We start from the raw sequence: 15,062 nt of genomic DNA on the forward strand, positions 1-15,062 counted from the left end.
TTCCTCTCTATCTGCTCTGCTTTCACTTAAACCCCTGAGCCTGCCATGTGAACATATCTAGATTTACATGCTGAAGGGATGTGAGAGACCACATGCTGGAGAGACAGGTCATCCAAGCAGAGACCATCTGAGAACATCCAGCCTTGGGCCAACCTGCCAGCCGACTACAAAATCACCGAAATCATGGGCAAGTTCAGCTGAGATCATCCAAGTCCAGATGAGTGGAATCACCCAGCCAAGCCACAGACTTACGAGCTAAACAAATGCTAATCATTTTAAGCCACTAAATTTTGGGGCTGTTTGTTATGCAAAATTATTAAGACAATTGATATATCTACATATCTTGATTTCTCAGATTCTCTCTAAAACTTTGGACCAGACTTACTCCTTTTACTCTCTCTGCTCCAGCCATTCCAAGTAGGGTTAGCTATTGACTCAGCTTTTGTCAGCGGGTCTTGAACTCTTGCCGCCCCCCACTTGGTGAGGACTCCCATAAATCTTCCTGAGCCCTAGAAGGGACAGGATGGTTCAGTAATGGACTTTATTTTTCATAGTTTTTAAAATGATCTATCTTAGTTTATAATAACTATGGTTTTGATTAATATCACAATCTGAAAAGGCCTTTATAATATCTAGTAATAATACTTATATAGACATGTCAGATTTCAAATAAGTAGGCTGGACAGCAGTTAAATTCATAGTTGAGGCTTGGCCAGACTTTCCATGAGGATTTAAAACTTGGAATCTCTTCACTTTAATGCATAGAAACCATCTGGGTATTCATGTATTACAACCCATTTTGTCATTGTTCAGGCCTTGTGCTGTAACTCCGATGTTTAAATATGCTGGGCTTACTGGTATCTTCAAAAATTTATCTTATCTGATTCAATTCCCTGAGTACCTTGGTATTATTTTCCCCCTTAAAAATGAGCTGGTTTGTGTAATTTGCCTGATAAATAGCCCACAAAAGTACAGGATACAAGCAAGACTGTTACATGAGATTTGTATGGAGTATTGCATGGGACTAGTTTCAGAAACTGCAAATAATCTCTTTGTGGGTTTATGAGTCTGTTAAATGTCTATTTTATTCATTATTTATAACTACTTATGCTACTTAAAGACTATTTAGTATCTAAATGAAATGTACTCACTTTTTAATTTTTGGATACTTGCCTAATTAAAACATTAATATATCAAAGAACATGAGAAATGGGAAACACTGGTGACCTTAGGATTGAGACATGTGTATGTATAATTAAATAATCAGCAGAGGTTATTGTCAGAGCACCATAAAGGAAACCTTGTTTGGTGGAAAACACAAATGATAACAATTAGAGGAGTCGTCAACCATATAATCAAATAATCAACCAATTATATAGCTCTGAATTTCAACAATGATATTCCTATTACATAACTATCTACTTGAAGACGGGAGATACGTTTTCTAGTTCTATTTCTGACACTTACCAATTGCGTAAACAAGGGCTGTACACTTAAAATCTCTGGGTTCTGTGTGCCTTCTGTGGCTTCTCGAGGTTCTAAAATTCTGTCTTCAATAGTCTATACTGTGTGATGATGGGAGAATTAATGCAGCCCTAAAATGCAACTCTAAGATTATTTTAGAAAATAAGCATATTGCAATATATCTGATCAGAGTAATAATCACAGACCAGCAAAATGTGGACAACAGTCTGAATATTCTGCTGTTAATAACGAACTGACAGGCGATATGATATTATTTTTAATGGGACTATTAAGCCTATAAACGTAAATTTGGAAATACAGAAATTTCGAAATAAAGTCAACTTCTGGTAAATGGTGTGGTCTCAGTACTTTCATGTTTATTAAGAAAACGTATTTATTTCATGTTCTATAAAACTATGGAAGGGAATATTGTTATAAACTTAATTCCCCGTTGGAAAACTGAACCACTCTGTTTCTTTTAGGGCTTGGGAAAGGATTTACAGGAGTCCTCACCAAAACAGCAATAGACTGTTTGCAATTTACTTGGGCATAATCTCCTTTATTAGACCTCTTTGTCCACCTGTCACTTCTCTTTTTTAGCTCCCCCTGCCTTCCACGTAACAATATCTTTTCTTATGAAACATCTGATCTCAACTTTTTCAATTTCTTTTGGAAGGGGGTAGGTACCTTTAACTGTAACATACTACAATAGAAATAACATGTTTTATTCCTAAGTAGTGGTTTAATCACAGCACCCATTAAGTTGATGACTCAGAAATCCATGTCTCTAGACCAAGTCTGCTGCCAAGATTCCAGACTTTTATATTCACCTGCTCACTGGGCATTCCACATGGAAATATAATGGACACTTCAAATGCAACACATCCAAATCTAAACTTGCCCAAACATCTCTTTTTTCCATTATTTTTGATATATATTTGACATCTTACTACTGGACACCAAAGCCAAAACCCCTGGAAAGAATGAATGCATTTATCCTTACTCCCGCTCATCCTCCTTACCTAGCCCTTTCCCAAAACTTGTCAAAGCTACTTTTTCATTTATTTTTAAAGTCTAGCCCATCTATTTCCACTCCCATTGCTATTGCCTCCATAAAGCCTTTAGGCATCATTGCTGTGATAGCATCACCATCCAGCCTTCTTACCCATTCTAGTCCATGTACTATATCACCTCCAGTGATTTTTCTAAACCATACATTTAATCATGGAGTTCCCTTACTTAAACATTTCCCATTTAGGAGAGCAGGGTGGCAAATGCCTACAGATGTCAGCCAGGTAAATACTTTAGTTAAAAAAGCAGCAAGATTACTTTGGCCACTTGTAAAGCAAGGGCTCCTCCTAGAGAGGGCAGTAATCACTCAGCTCCAGCCAGTTGTCATAGTACAGAAATGTGGGCACGATGTAGCCAGATGGTCTGATATTTCAAGAGGAACCATAAACTTGTGTGAAGTCTCCCAATTTTTAAATGATTGCAGTGAATTAATTTTTTAATGTGTCAGGCCTAAAGGATAAACTGGAAACTCTCCATCATGTTAACAAGGACCTCTGTGATCTGGTATAGCTCTTCAAATGTCCTATTTCACTGCCATCCTCACAATTTTCTCTTTGGTTACCCAATACCGTTTGTTGATACCAGATAGTTCCAGGGAATTTTGTGTTTCCTTGAGTATCCCGCCCCTTCTAGCTGTCTGCTAGCTGTCTGTGTATTTTTTGTATTCGATGAGACCACTTCTCCTCAGCCCCTTGAATATTTACCACTCCCTAATGCATGCTATCTCTGTACCTTTTATCACAACACTTGCAATCCTGTAATTGCAATTATCTGTTTGCATTTCTATCTCCCCATGCCTCTGTGAGCATTTTGGAAAGAGAAAGTGAGTCTTGTTCTTCTTTGTATCTCTAGCTCTAACGCAGTCCCTGACACATCATAAGTACTGAATGGATGGTGAGTAAATGAATTGTCAAAATGAATGATGTAAATATTTTCTAGGCCCTGTTTAGAAAATACGTTTTTAGGGATGAATCCAAAGAGAAAACTGGATGTCAAATATTTTTTAATTAATCAGAGTCCTATTGGCAGACAGAAACCACACCAATTACATGAGCAGGTATAAACTTGTTAACTAGCTATCAGCAAAAAAAAAGAGAACTATAGGATATCACAGTGGCAGCATTGTCAGGAAGCAGCTGCAATTCCTAAGGCTGGAGAAACAAAGGAGAGAGGTTGGAATTGTTAAAGTTAAGCAGCTTGGAGCAAGAGTGGGGTCCCATGGAGTGAATGAAACTCAGATCTTTAAGGAGAGGGTTTGGCTAAGCTGGTGCTGGAACCTCTGAGCAGGAGGAGAATTCCATGGACCTGGAACCTAGACCTCTGAGGAGGAGGGTCCTAGACTGGAGGCTGGTGCATGCGAGTAGAGCACGAGGAGACCTGGTTCTGTAAGATTTAGAAAAATCGTAATCTAGATTTAACTGTTGCTTCTGCAACTAACTGTTACTGCAGAGTGGAGAAGAGGGGATGAAGTGACGCTACCAAGAATGGGAGGAAAAGAGAGAGTAGCCTTCTTTGCTTCCTCCAGCTTCAAGTTCTCCCTCTAGTGCCTCTTTTCGGCAGAGCCAAACATGGGATCAGCTGGCAAAGGAGAAATAGGGTTTGCAGAGTCCCAGCCCCAGCAGCAAAATGCTGAGCATCCAGGGTTGAATTTGTAGCTGAGAGAAGATGACTGGCATGAAGTCTTGAAAAGATAATAGGAAAGGCTGGATAAAGGAAGTAAGCAATTTACATTGAGTAACAGCTTAACAAAGACACAGCTAATGTAAAGGTTGATTGACTTTCTGTTTTATTCATGCGGTTTCCTCTGTCTAGACTTTACCTACATCTCTTTCTGTCAAATCGAAACTTACCATTTCAAGCCCACTTGGAAATCTATCTCTTCTGTGGAACTCTTTCTAGGACTGTAAGAAAAAAATAATCTTACCCTGCTCCAAATCCTATTGAATTTTCTAATTTTGTTAAATTGTTAAAAATTGATTGGTACTACTATTTCCTTTTGGATCTGAGATCTTCAGAAAGAAGCAGAATAATACATACGGTAGGATCTAGTTATGCACAGCACACAATCAGGCTGAAAATCAATGTAATCCACTACATTAACAGGCTAAAAGAAGAAAATCACATCATGGTATTAACTGATTAAGAAAAATTATTTAACAAAATTCAAAAACCTTTCATGATAAAAATAGAGGAGAATTTCTTCAACTTAATAAAAAAATCATCTACTAAAAAACCCACAGTCAACGTTATATTTAATGATGAGTGCCTGCATGCTTTTCCCTCCTAAGATTGGGAACAACGTGAGGGAGTACTCCCTCACTACTCCTATTCAACATTGTGCTGGAAGTTCTAGCCAGTGTAATAAGGGAAGAGAATAAAAGACATATAGATTGGAAAGGAAGAAATAAAACTGCTACTATTTGCTGTTGACATGATTGTCCATATGAAAAATTCCAAAGAATCTACAAAAAAAAAAAAATCTAAAACTAATGTTTGAGTTAAGCAAGGTCACAAAATACATGGTAAACACGAAAAAATCAATTATATGTCTATATAGTAGCAATGAGCACATGGGCACAGAAATTAAAAATATACGATCACTTACAACTGCTCAGAAAATGAAATACTTAGATGTAATTCTAACAAAAAGTACTTAGGACTTGTATGCTGGTAACTATGAAATAATGATGAAAAATATCAAAGAATACCTAAAGAAATGGTGAAACATTCTGTGTTCATGGATGGGAAAGCTTACCTTAATAACGATGTCAATTCTCCCCAAAGTGATATACAAGTTTAACCCAATTTCTATAAAATCTCAGCAAGACTTTTTTGTAGGTATAGATAAAATTATTCTATATTTATATGGCTGGGCAAAAGAATTAGCTATAATGATAGCTAAAATAATTTTAGAAAAGAAAAGCTAAGTGGGAGGAAACTCTCTACCCAATTGTAAGACTTAATATATAGCTATAGTAATTAAGACCTGTATTGGTGGAGGGATAGACACACAGACAATGGAACAGAATAGAGAACCCAGAAATAAAACCACAAAATAGGATAGATGCCCAACCTATTTCTGACCATGTTGCAATAGCAATTTAATGGAGAAAAGAGAGTTTTTCAACAAATGGCTCTGAACAATTGAGCATCCACAGGCAAAAACAAAACAAAACATAAAGAAAATCAAACAAAAAACTCCCTTGACCTAATCTCACACTTTTTATAAAAATGAACTCAAAATGTAAAACTATAAAACTTTTAGAAAAAAAAGTGGGAGAAAATCTTTAGTATCTAGTGTAGGAAAAGAGTTCTTAGACTTGACACCCAAGGCATGATCCATAAAAGGAAAAACTGATAAATTGGACTTTATCAAAACTAAAAAACTTACACTCTGTAAATAATCCCATTAAGAGGATGAAAAGACAAGCTACAGAGAGGTGAAAATGTTTGCAAACTACATATGTGACCAAGGACTAGTATCTGGAGTATGTAAAAAACTCTCAAAACTCAACAGCAAAAAAGCAAACAATTAGATCAGGAAATGAGAGAAAGAATGGAAAGATATTTCACCGAAGAGGATATACAGATAGCAAATAACCACGTGAAAATGTGTTAAACATTATTAACCATTAGGGATCGCAAATTAATACCTCATTGCTATCTCATCATTAGAATGGCTAAAACAAAAACAGTGACGCCACAAATGCTTGCAGAATTATGGAGAAACTGGATCATTCATACATTGCTAGTGGGACTATAAAGTGGTACGGCCCCTCTGGAAAACACATTGGTACTTTCTTTAAAATTTAGCTAAACATTCATATAATATATGATCCAGCAATTGCTCTCTTGTGCGTTTGTTCCAGAGAAATGAAAACTGTACATGAAAACCTGTACACAAATGCTGACAGCACTTTTACTTGTAATGGCCCCACACTAGAAACAACTGGTGAGTGATTAAACAAGCTATGGCCCAACCAAATCATGAAATATACTCAGCAATAAAAATGAACAAACTATTGATGCATGCAACAACCAACAATCTGGATGAATCTCCAAAGAATTAATCTGAGTGAAAAAAGTCGATCCCATAAGGTATATGCTGTGTGATTCCACATGTACACCATTTTTTTTTTTTTTTTTTTTTTTTTTTTTTGTGAGGAGATCAGCCCTGAGCTAACAACCGCCAATCCTCCTCTTTTTTTTGCTGAGGAAGACGGCCCTGGGCTAACATCGGTGCCCATCTTCCTACACCATTTTTGAGATGACAAAACTAGAAAAATGGAGAAGGGATTAATGGTTGCCAGGAATTAAGGAGGTGATGGGAAAGGAAAGAGAAAGGAAAATGGGAATGGCTATAAAAAGGCAAAGTGAGGAATTCTTGTGATGATGGAAATGTCCTATATCCTAACTGTATCAATGCCAATACTCTGGTTGTGATAATGTATTATAGTTTTGCAAGATGCTACCATTTGGAGAATGGGTAAAGCATGATAGAAACCCTCTATAATATACCTTCCATGTGTTTGTATCTCAAAATAAAAAGTTTGATTAAAAGAAAATCTTCCTCAGTGATTCCAGTGTGGAGACAAGGTTAAGAACCACTGCAAATTTGCATAGTCCCTTCCGATTACAGTTGTCTGCTCAACACTGAAGCAGGCCGAGCTGTCAGTTGCCGTTTACTATCAAGCTTGAGCTGTTGTTTACCTTAGAGTAAAATTATCGGCAAGTAAAATGATCACCTGTCCCCTTTCTCTGAAATGCATCTTCCATCTGATCTTTGAAAGTGTTAAAATTTGTAAACTCTGGTCTAGCCATGTGGCGTGTGTGTGTGTGTGTGTGTGTGTGTGTGTTTGTGTGTGTGTGTGTAGATTGAAAGTTAAGATTCTTCCACGTTCTTTTGGAGTAGACGGGAAGAAGGGTGTGGAGAAAACTTATAGCTCTGAAGGACACTAAGATAACAGCCCAGAGCAGATTAAAAAAATAAATAAAACAGTAGTGTTAAAATAAGGAAAGAATGAAAACATGCTATTTGAAAATTTCCCAGGCCTTTTTTGATGGAATGATAGATGAGTTCACAGTTGTTTGGGCTATGACTTTTAAAAGCAGTTGCCTGGAGAACTCCACTACTTTCTAGATTCAAGTTACTTAACCTGTTTAAACGTCAAATTCTTTACCTTTAAAACTGGAGTAATATTAGGATTAATAGTAATTTGTGATGATTGAATGAGATAATGAATACACCATTTAGCACAGTGCCTGGAATCTAATAAGCACTCAATAAGCATTAGTTGCTACTACTATTATTAATGTCATTGCTATCATTATCTTAAATGATTTGTTCTTATATAAGAAAATTAAATTTTAGATCTCGATAATTCATTTTATTTTTCTTAGATATAGAGCAAGAATAAGAAAACAGGCTAGAGGCATGGCTGAAAATAGGATCTGTTCAGGCCCTGGCTCCCTAGTTGGCAGCAGGCAGGAACATGCAGGAACAGGGTCTAGAATGAGACAAGCACCAAGGTATAGCTTGCTTATGCATCAGGTAGCAGCAAGGAGAACCAGCAGGCACTAAATACTGACAAAATACCACGTACTTGATCATTATATTTCCTTTAATTCTCACAACTTCCTCTAAAATAAATATTATACTATTATTATTATTATTATTACTACTACTACTACTACTTTATGGGTGAAGAAACTGAGGATGAAAGATGTTTCCCCAGCACCATTATGTTAATAGTTGATGGGAGTCTGAATTTTAATTCAGACCACTCTTATTTCAGAATTCACCCTCTTGATGCTAAACTTGGGTCTTCAGGAGCAAAGTGCATGCTTCCTGCCAAAGGATTAGGCCTGGGTGTGTTTTATCCCACAAGGGTTAGAGAAGTCTGAGTGGGTGGGGGCAGGCTGCTTCCACCAGCTACCAATCTGAAAGAATTACGCTAGCACCAGAAATACAATTGAGATTATAAATCAGCACCTTGCACCTTGGGAGAAGTGGAATTTGAAGTGTGATGTATTTTCTTGGGACAGTTTTAGTAAACTCTGCCATCTGTCTATTGAAGACCTAAGTAGTACTGTAGCACAAAACAAGAACAGGATAATTAGCACCCATTCTCTGTGCTCTTAGCATTCTATGTGTATCATTAATGTAACATGCATCTCAGTGTGTAGTAACTACGTGTTTACAGGCTTGTCTCTTTAGTTTTGACTATGAGTTCTTCTGCTAGGACAGGAATTGTGCCTTGCTCCTCTCCTATTCCTAGGACATAACTCAATTCCTCACCCATAGAAAATCAATTCCTGTTTGTTGAACAATTGGGCAAAACTGCTCTAATGTCATATGAATCTAATAAAACAACATTTATGGAAATGCTTTGTGAATGTCAGATAGCTATGAAATCAGAGGTCAGCAAACTACAGCCAAATGAAACCCACTGCCTGTTTTTGTAAACAGTGTTATTAGAATACAGGCTAACTTGCTTATTTGTTCATATATTGGCTATAGATACTCTCACATTACAATAGCAGAGTTGAGTAGGAGCTAAAGAGACAATATTGACCACAAAGCTGAAAGTATTTACCATGTGACTGTTTATAGAAAAACTTTGTCCACCCCTGTGTTAGATAATAGTTGTTTAGGGCCAATACATTTGGTGATTTTCTTCTTGGATGCTGCAAGAGGGTGAAATTGGGGTTGAGGATGTTCTACAATAGTTCAAGCAAAAGGTAATGATAACTTATTTCCATCAGAGCTGAATGAAAGGAATGCATTTTTATTCATTCGACAAATATTTATTCAGCACCTAGAGTGTTCTAATTACTATTCCATGTATTCAGCAAGTTTATAGAGTAGATATTTATTGAGTACCTACTGTGTTCCAGCCCTATTTCTGCTCTCTTAGAGGTCGTGTTCATTTTAGTGCAGGAGAACTGACACTTGAAGGGAAAATTACCAAAATTAGGTGACAATTTGATACAGGGGTTAAGGGTTGGAAGAACTTTATGTATTTCTATCATAGCATGTAACATATTAAGCTATATTGCATTGCATTTATTGACATGTCTGTCTCCCTCTTTTCGGTGGTAAGATCCCTGACAAAGATCCACCAGCATATTTGTCTTTATAGCTCCAAACTTGGGACAATACTTGGCAAAAAATATTTAGTGAAAGTAAATAAATGGTTGGGAAACTAGAGAGAAAATGGAGCATAGAGGGGAAGATCATGTGGTTCATTTGGGATATGTTGTTTGAGGCAGTCATGTAATACATCCAACTCAAAATGCCCTCTGTACAAGTGTAGATAGAGAAGAGATAGTAAAGACTCAAATCTAAAGGCAGAGCCCATATTTTGATTCCCAGATCAGCACTCAGTCTTTACCATGCATTAACCCAATGAGCAGCGGTCAACACAAATGCTTACTTCAATGAATGGGAAACCTTGCTAAATTCTCATTAGCATAAAAGGTATAATCATTAAAGTTGCATTATTTAGAGAACATGGGAGTTGTGAGGTATTGGCTTCAAGTTCCCTAGTGTTGCCTCCATCCTTATGACCCAGTCCACTGGCTTTAATGGTTCATCACCAACATCTTGAATGGTTTTCCATTGCCTTTGATAATGAAAGGAAACGCATCTGTCAGTGAGAGCCACTCTTGAGAAATATTATTATTCACAAATTGTATGCGCTTCAACACTAAAATCAACATTATCACAACACACGGCTTGTTAAAACTAAGACATTCTTTTTTCAGTCCAGTCGAGTTTTGCTGAATATCAATAGGGTAATGGCTATAGCAGTTTTTTTGCCAATTAACATACATTTCTTCTGTTGGAATTCACACCATTTTTCTTAATTAATCCTGACCTTTCATCTTGCATTTTATAAGCTTCTTAAGAAGTTAGAAATAAATAATTCAGTCCACATATTTTCCAAAAAGACACAAGCTGTTTTACTCTACCCTCAGAGAATAAGTTAGATAGCTATTCAGATTAAGCTCATGGAAAATTGGATAAACAAATGCAAAAATCATATAGCCTCTGCGTGAAGCACATAGATGGGAGGCTTTCTGCTGCTGAAGAAAGCCAAGGAGATTTCTAGAGGTTTTAGAGAAAGACAGTGTCATGGGAAGTATTTTCCTGTTTTGTATGTTGAGGAGGGCATCTAGCTTTTAGGATTTGTAAACTTTAAAAGCTCATAGTCAGTGTTTGAAATTTAAATCACATCCTGTGTTCTTTCATATTTCCCTGATACCCACCATAAAGGGAATATAAAAGGAACGTGTCACTAAATCCTTTGCATTTTTTCACCATGTTACTAAAATGTCTATCTTCTTTCCCATTATGATTGCGTGGTCCCTTAACAATACTATCCAATTTTTTAAAGTTGTGCTAAAAACATAAAGATCTCTTCATGTCGCCCTCACACATTTGAATATTCAAGTTTCCTACTGCCACTGAATGATTTTATTATACCCCACCTTTTCAGTCTTATCCCATATTACCTCCATCTATATATTCTGTCTTCGAGGAAATATGTAAATTCCTGCTATTTACCAAAATATTGCCTTTCCTAAGGCTATACCCTCTGCTAGAAATATCTTCTACCATATAATAATTTCTCTCCGTTCCCCGACTTCCACAAATCTCTCCGTCTGGTGAAATGTTACCCATTTTTCAAGGTCTAGGTCTTCAAGAGACCCTTCTATAATCTTCTCAGTCAGAAGTGTTTCCTTCTATCCTGGTACATAGATTTCTCATGGCATTTAACCTACACCACTTTGATTTGTAAATTTTTATGCATATAAAATCTATATATTATTTACCTAATAACTTAAAAGCTCTTTCAGTAATTTGAGTATGTTTCCCCAATGATTAGAAAAGTACCTGTCACATTTGATGAGTTTAGTAAAAATTTGTTCAATGATTAATGGAATATCTGTATATTAGGGGAAAACTTTTATTGGGGCCCAGGGCAGGCCACCTCAAAATATCCCACAGTAGCATATTGATTATTTTGAATTAAAGTTACTTGAGAAGCAAAAAGGGCATTCTGACCCTCCTGTCTCTGTTCCCCCTCAAAGCAGGAAATAAATCTCCCATGTGAAATGTGCTCCTCCTGCATCCTTATCACTGGAGCTAGGGAATTTGGGGCTGAGAAGCCTGCATAAACAAACCATGCTAATTTACTACCTTAAGCCTAGACTCTGCTTAAATTCCTCACTATTTACATATCCCAAACCTAAGTTTCTTTGTTCTGTCAATTCTTCACAAATTTATTGTTTCTTTGTGTAAAAGATATATATACTGCCTGCTTTGTTCGCTCTCTGGGCATCATTTCTTTATGATCCCAATATGTATGTATTAAACTGGGTTTTTTTTCCTGTTAATCTGGTCTTGTGTCAATTTTACTATTCCAGCCATAAGAACACAAGGGAAGAAAAGGGGATTTTCCCTGCCCCGATACTTGCTAGAAAAGAAACAAGAATTTTATACATGTAAGAGTTAGTTCTTTAACATTTTATATAAATCTTGGTCAAGAAAATCCCTTAAATAATATTTTTTAAATGAAGGTAATACTCCTCTGATGAATTAAAGGGAATAGGGTTACAGATGCTTTGCTTATGTAACTTTTAGTGAAATAATATAAAATGTTACAAGCTAAAGATAGTTAAAAATAATTAAATCCATTTTGGTGACTAGAGGTATTAAATGACTTGCCCAAGACTGCACATGTCAGGAGTTGAGTAAGCATTAGAATCGTTACCTTCCAGCTTCTCATTTAATTTCCAAGAACCATCAGCCAATCAACTTGTCAAAGAAATATATTTTGATTGCTCAATCTGAGGAGGGATGAGAAATAAAATGGAAAATCTATATACTGGATATATGGGAAAACATTCGCTCATTTGCTAAAATTTATGTTTCTACATCAAACTCTTCACTCACTGTATTTCCTAGCAAACTTATAATCTGGAGATTCCAGCCTCATTTCAAATGGCCACACAATTCGTTTAGTTAATTCATGTTTATGATGTTCTGTGACTATTGAGTTTTATTAGCTCAATTAGGTTAGATTTTTTTTATTCCCTTAGCTATTAATACTTTTCTTGTGATTTTGTTTGGTTCAACAATGCTTGTTTCTGCTAGCAATATGATTTGAGAATACGTTCATGTCTTTCATACGGCATTTAGTGAGACATAAGAAGTTAGGTTTCTTTTTAATGTTTTCTTTTACATTTATTGACTTTTGATGGAAATAAGTCTAGTAATATTTTACAACCATAGCCCTGCTTCAAATTTTCCAAACCCCAACGTGATGTTATTATACTTTAGAAAGATATTTTTTGCTATTTGCTCAAAATTCTTTGAGAGGAAAATGACTTAAAATAGATACTTATTTAACATTTACCTGAGATGACAATATACCAGAGCCTGTGACCTGGAAATTGTTTTAAAAATCTGACCCCTATTTTGATTTCTAGTCCTGTGTTCACACAAAAATTCATGGTGTCATTAGCACTGGCTAATCTCATCAAGACTTTAAAACCAAAGACCGTTTTCTCTAAAATCCACTCATACCATTAAATCACCACAGTCTCAGCTAAAGAGGATATTTGGTGATCTCTGAATCCAAGAAATTGGCACATGCCAGAGCTATGAATGAAAGTGTTTGAATGGGAGAAAGGCATTGACCTAATTCATCTTGACCTTTTATTACAAACAACAAGTGTGATAGCCAGGGTCACAAAGATTGTTTTAGTTGACCGCTTTGTCAGCCTGAGGTGATTGACAGAACACTTCAGGGATAACAAATTATTATTTTGCCCTTTGCTCGGGGCTGGCCAGCCTTGACTGATGCTAATTTCAAAATTGTACTCTCTTTCAAGTGCCATGTTAGCTGTCATTTGAAAGAAGTGAGATCTATTTCATATGATTCATTCAACATTTTTTGTTAGATTAATCATCTGGCTTCTGTTTTCATGATGACTTTAGAACATTGGTTCTCAAGGGGAAAGTACTCTCCTTAGGGAGCAATTTGGTACTCTCTGGAAGACTCTGGGTTAATTATCATGATAATTGGGAAGCTCCACTAACATTTAGTGGTAGGGACAGGATTGCTGGATCTCCTTCAATGCAAGAGATAGTGAGCATAATGAAGAATCTTCCTACGTTCTGTATGACTTTCAAATGTTCTAATGGTCATCCATGTAGATTAAAAATGTTTTAAAAGCTTTCTGAACACAGAACCTAACTCACTTTTACACATAAATCCCTACATTTTTGCTGAGTTTTTACATACATTGCATTTCCCAGACACTCAACAATGGTGAAAATCAAGAGAAGAATATGCTTTATTTATATTATTGGAAATTTATATCAAGAATTATTTGCTGTTTTGGAAAATATTTTACTGAGAACAAAGTATTTTTGAAATTCAGACCCCCATTACCCACAACTTTCTTGGTCTTCATTTGTAGTTGACATATGAGTGGTCATTTTATATATAGGTGCAAGCTTCAACTGTTTAATTAAATCTTCTAGTTTAGTCATGTCCAAACATTTAGACATAGAAATACATGTTATTTAACTGTAGCTTAATTTTCTCTTCTTTCTCCTTTATGTTATGGTTAGTACTTTAAATAGATTTTATTAGAATTTTTGTGTGTTGGTGTTCAATAGTATCTTATGAATTCCATTCCAGGATAATAGAGGTGGTGTCATAGAAAAATGTTATTAAAGGGGACATTGCGTATCATGAGGTTGAGGGTCACTGCTTTAGTTAGAGTAGACTCATTTTAACAGAATTTAGACCAACGTTAAAGGGTTTTGAGGTCTCCTTTCCCTTTCATTTGTGTTTCACACCAAGACTCAAGCCAAAATATACCTCATTTGCTTTGAAAAGAAATAATTTCTTGTGAGTGACTTGAATAAGATTTACAGTTCATGGAAACATCAGCTTGATTTAGGGATCCTAAACTCAAGATCCACAAGTTAAACCCTGTTCTCCATATATTTTGGTTTGGCCAGCATCATGGTTCAAAATTGTTTTAATTTGAATGACTTTAGATGAGGCACATACTTTAAGCTGTACCAACCATGTTGGCATACACTAGAGGAACAAAATGGCAGCTCACCTGCAGCAGGAACATGTTTTTGTGACTTGTACAAATTGGCTCCCAGTGCCAAAAAAAAAAAAAGTGGGGGTTGTGGGGGAGGTCAATTGCCAGTATTTAGAAATTAGGAGACTGTATGTGAAATATCCTGATTTCTGGCTGAGCTTGGAAAAAAATAGAAGATCTGGCAACACTGGGTCTTTATTCCCCTGTATCAATAATAATCTGGGTCTGAGAAGTGGCTGCCTCCTTTGAGCAGGCAGCGACTCTCCAGAGGGACACAGTTTTTTATTGTCTCTCTCATCTGTCCTAATTTGTTGATTTACGTAATCTGCCATAACCCTATGTTTGTGGCCTCTGGCTTCATTGGATATAAAACTACTTATGTGAAGAAAAAT

Source organism: Diceros bicornis, chromosome 18 (genome assembly GCF_020826845.1).
Source record: "Diceros bicornis minor isolate mBicDic1 chromosome 18, mDicBic1.mat.cur, whole genome shotgun sequence".
Lineage (NCBI taxonomy): Eukaryota > Metazoa > Chordata > Mammalia > Perissodactyla > Rhinocerotidae > Diceros > Diceros bicornis.